The 6,000-nt window shown below is 31.6% G+C and overlaps 1 protein-coding gene across 6 annotated transcripts in view; it reads left to right on the top strand.

Moving 5' to 3' along the window:
* LOC115216671 (neuroglian-like) overlaps nt 1–6,000 on the top strand; it is an 826,540-nt gene that overhangs the window by 70,657 nt on the left and 749,883 nt on the right. The window lies entirely within an intron of this gene.

The following is a 6,000-nucleotide window of genomic DNA, read 5'->3' as shown; positions in this document are numbered from 1 at the left end:
TAAGCAGTCAGACTATATATCATCTTATTTTTTTATGACTGACAATACACTAAAATGTGCCTATACAATATATTATAAACCTACCTATGTAAACTACAAAGCCACCCATCCCATTTACTGTCATTTTTGATGCCTGGGGGAAAAAGAGGGTGTTGTAGATGAAGTGTGGTGGTATCTCTCCAAATGATCATCATATGAATTATAATTATGATAACAACATCCTTTTCAACTGACGAACACTTTATCATTACCAATATTAACATTATGCTGTTCTATCTACATTCAGGCTATATATTGAGATAAATGCATTTCTTGAGTTCCTTGAATACCTTACTTCAATCATTCATTGTAGAATTAGGTTACTAAACACTTCCGAAACTCACTTTATTTTTCCATTCTCCAATCTGTCATTCCACATCTTGCACATGTCAAAATAGGGTACCCCCCATTTAACAATAAAAGAAAAATTCTTAAGGGAGAATCATTGTTATTCTTCACAAAAATGCTGTTCACATTTCAAAGAAATTCGTTGTGTGTGTCTGTGTATTTATATATATATATATATATGTATATATATATATATTATAATATGTATATATATAGATAATATATATGTATATATATATATATATATATATATATTATATATATCATATATATATCTATATATATACATATATATATATACATATATAATACTATATATAATATATACATATATATATATACATATATATATACATATATATTATATACATATATATATATAACATATATATATACATATATACACATATATATATCTATATATATATATATGTGTATATATGTATGTGTAATATATATTTAATAATATATATGTATATATATGTATATATATGTATATATATATGTATTATATGTATATATATATACATACATACACACACATTTATATACATACACGTGTATGTATAAATATACATATACACTCACACACACACCTGTATAACAAATATAGAAACAACATTAAATGATGATATATATACATAGATATATATATATTAATATATATATATATATATATATATATACCACACAGGTATAACAAATATAAAAAACAGACATTAAATGATGATATATATATATATACAGGTACACATATATGTGCACCTAAATATATATGTATATGCACACACACACACACTCACTCACTCAGACACACACACACATATATATATAGTGTTATTAGTTTCTGTCAATGGACAGTAGTTCTGCTGAGGCAACACCTTGAAGGTTTTAATCAAAAGTTTTGACCTCAGACAGTAACTGTCTGAAATACCTATTCGGGGCTAGTACATACGATGTTGATCTCTGTCGAATCACCAAGTCATTGAACACAAAGGCACAACCTGAACAATACAAATCCACACACACACACCGATATATACATATATAAAGACATGCATATACATACACATATTTGCATAGATATAGTTTATAGTTTATACACATATACAACAGAGGCTTCACTATAGTTTCTGTCTCCCAAATTCCACTCACATGGTATTGATCAGGTGGATGTTATTGCTAAGGATGCTTGAATAAGGTGTCATATAGTAGGAAAGAACCAATAACCATGTGATTGTAAAATGAACATCCTAACCGCACTGCCATGACATATGTATACACGTGTGTGTGTGTGTGTGTGTGTGTGTGTGTGTGTGTGGTGTTTGTGCATGTGTGCGTAATTTTTACTTTTTAATACAATAAACCAGATTTGATATTTCCCAAATTCTTCAGGAAACATGAGATGAAATAAATGTTAGTTGTCACAGAATATAGCTTAGGTATATAGAATTACTCAGAATTAATTATATAGATCTAGATTCATATTTCTTTAAATGTGCTCGCACTGGCATAACCATTATGATGCACACATCTCTTAGTTTTGCAAAATAGAATATATATTATATATATATATACACACGTGTGAGTGTATATATATATATATATTCTATATACATACATATATATATGTTCAAACCATGCCACATGATGATGATGATGACGATATGTATATAGAAAGACATGACTACATTCATATATTTCTCTCTCTCTTTCTCTTCATATATATGTGGCTGGTGTTGGTATTGTGTAACTAGCACCGTGCACATAAGAAGCACCTTTTGAGCATTGGGCCTCACAGAGGCAATGGCAGATGACCGAGGCCTCTGTCAATATGCTGCCCTTGAGAAGAAGACTCATCAGTCAAGTGAAATCATAGTCATGGCAGATACTGGGGTCTCACAACTGGCACCTATGCCAGTGGCATGTAAAAGCACCCATTACACTCTTGGAATGGTTGGCATTGGGAAAGGCATCCATGTCTGACTGGAGTCTAGTGCAGCCTCCCAGTTTACCAGCCCTGGTCAAACCTTCCAATCCATACCAGCATGGACAACAGATGTTAAATGATGATGATATCTACACACATTATATATAGAGGTATATTGAGAGACACACACAAATATATGTATACAACATGCACACACACACACACTCACTCACTCAGACACACCACACATATATATATAGTGTTATTAGTTTCTGTCAATGGACAGTAGTTCTGCTGAGGCAAACACTTGAAGGTTTTAATCAAAAGTTTGACCTCAGGACAGTAACTGTCTGAAATACCTATTCGGGGCTTAGTACATACGAGTTGATTCTGTCGAATCACCAAGTCATTGAACACAAAGGCACAACTGAACAATACAAATACACACACACACACCGATATATACATATATAAAGACATGCATATACATACACATATTTGCATAGATATAGTTTATAGTTTATACACATATACAACAGAGGTTCACTATAGTTTCTGTCTCTCCCAAATTCCACTCACATGGTATTGATCAGGTGGATGTTATTGCTAAGGATGCTTGAATAAGGTGTCATATAGTAGGAAAGAACCAATAACCATGTGATTGTAAAATGAACATCCTAACCGCACTGCCATGACATATGTATACACGGTGTGTGTGTGTGTGTGTGTGTGTGTGTGTGTGTGTGTGTGTGTTGTTGTGCATGGGTGCGTAATTTTTACTTTTTTTTAATACATAAACCAGATTTGATATTTCCCAAATTCTTCAGGAAACATGAGATGAAATAAATGTTAGTTGTCACGAATATAGCTTAGGGATATAGAATTACTCAGAATTAATTATTAGATCTAGATTCATATTTCTTTAATGTGCTCGCATGGCATAACCATTATGATTGCACACATCTCTTAGTTTTGCAAAATAGCATATATATATATATATATATACACACGTGTGAGTGAGAATTATATATATATTCTATATACATACATATATATATGTTCAAACCATGCCACATGATGATGATGATGACGATATGTATATTAGAAAGACATGACTACATTCATATTTCTCTCTCTCTTTTCTTCATATATATGTGGCTGGTGTTGGTATTGTGTAAATAGCACCGTGCACAAGAAGCACCTTTTGAGCATGGGGCTCACAGAGGCAATGCAGATGACCGAGGCCTCTGTCAATATGCTGCCTTGAGAAGAAGACTCATCAGTCAAGTGAAATCTAGTCATGGCAGATACTGGGGTCTCACAACTGGCACCTATGCCAGTGGCATGTAAAAGCACCCATTACACTCTTTGAATGGTTGGCATGGGAAAAGCATCCATGTCTGACTGGAGTCTAGTGCAGCCTCCCAGTTTACCAGCCCTGGTCAAACCTTCCAATCCATACCAGCATGGACAACAGATGTTAAATGATGATGATATCTACACACATTATATATAGAGGTATATTGAGAGACACACACAAATATATGTATACAACATGCACACACACACACACACACACGCACACACATATATGTATGATTATCTGTGTACTTATGTATTATGGTGCAAACCAGTGTGTCGAGATGTGACCCTTTCAGTCAGAATGTAAATTGGACAATCAATATACAAAGATCAATAAAACAAGCACAAGCCTTAAGCAAGTACAGGACTCCATGTGACAACTAAAGCCATATATATCATCATCATCATCGTTTAGTGTCTGTTTTCCATGCTAGCATGGGTTGGACAAATATATATATATATATATATATACACACACACGCAAACATATATGTGTACATATGTACACACACACACACACACACACACACATACACATATATATATATATATCTATAGGTGTCTGTCATTGCATGTGTGTCTGTCTCTCACCACTGCTTGATAATTGATGTTCATTTGTTAATGTCTCCATAACTTAATGATTCGGCAAAAGGGATGAAGGGCGGAGGTTAATTCATTCAACTAAAAACCCTTCAAACCGGTACCCTAACAGGCTGCAGTCCAGTGACTGAGACAAGTAAAAGATATATATATATATACACATATACATACATATATAAATACATACACATATATATGTAAATACACACACACACACACACACACACACACACACACACCACACACATACATATATATATAAATACATATATATATATATTTATATATATACACACACACACACACACACACACATACATATGTATATATACATATCACATATATACACACACACATACACATAGATTGATAGATATACTTAGTGTTTCATAATAACAAAAATAAAATGAAAGATGGACTTAATACAGGATGTACTTAGTGTGAAGCCTGACTTCTGGAAACGTTGATTTTGCAGTCAAGTTTTGTGGTTAAGAAGTTTGCTTTCAAGTCATGGGTTCATTCCCGCTACATCGCTACTTAACCAACCCTAGGCTAACAAAACCTTATAAGCAGACTTCGTAGACAGAAACTAAAAGAAGCCTATTGTGTGTGTGTGTGTGCTTGCGTTTAAGTAGTCTGTTCCCCAATACTGCTTTACAACTAGTGTTGGTTTGTTTATGTCCTCATAATTTTGCAGGCTTAAAAGTAAGTATAGGGATCAATTTTTTTACTAGACCCTTCATGGTGGTGTACCAGCATGGCTGCAGTGCAATGGATCAGACAATTATATGATAAAAACAGGCACACACACACACACATTTACAGACATTCCTACGCACAAAGATGTATATTACTGGTATCATTTTTCACTACATGCTAAAGCTGAAAGAAAGTATGATTAAATATTATACATGCTTGTAGCTAATTTTCTACACATATGATATATGAATGCATTTGTGTGTATGTATATGTCTGTGTGTATATGTGTATTTATAGGCATGTGTATAAGCATGTACGTATATATGTATGTATATATGTCTGTATACGTATATACATACACATGTATCTATACATACGTGTATGTGTATGTGTATATATGTATATTTGTATATATATATATATATGTGTGTGTGTGTATATATATATATACAGACACACACACACATTTATATATACACATATATATATACATATAATATATATGTATATATATATATATACACATATATACATGTATATATTTATATACATTATCTATATATGTATGTGTGTACGTATATATATCTATATATATACATGTATTTATGTATATGTGTGTGTGTCTGTATATAGGTATATATGCATATTTATATGTATATATATATATATCTGTTTATCTTTATATTTCATATGTATAATACAGATATGCTTGTATGTGTGTTTGTGTGCATGCATGTAAATATGTGCACATGTATATATATATATATTTTTATAAATATGTATATACATATAGATATGTATATGTCCTTATATATATATATACATACAGACATATACATATTTATATAAACATGCATATTATGTGTGTGTGTGTGTATATATATATATGTATATATATATATATATATATATATATATATATACGGATGTATATATATATACACACACACACACACTCACATTACATATTTATATATAATATATATCTATATACACACGCACAGACATATACATATTTATAT

Source organism: Octopus sinensis, linkage group LG1 (genome assembly GCF_006345805.1).
Source record: "Octopus sinensis linkage group LG1, ASM634580v1, whole genome shotgun sequence".
NCBI lineage: Eukaryota > Metazoa > Mollusca > Cephalopoda > Octopoda > Octopodidae > Octopus > Octopus sinensis.
This window is presented reverse-complemented; position numbering and strand designations above follow the sequence as displayed.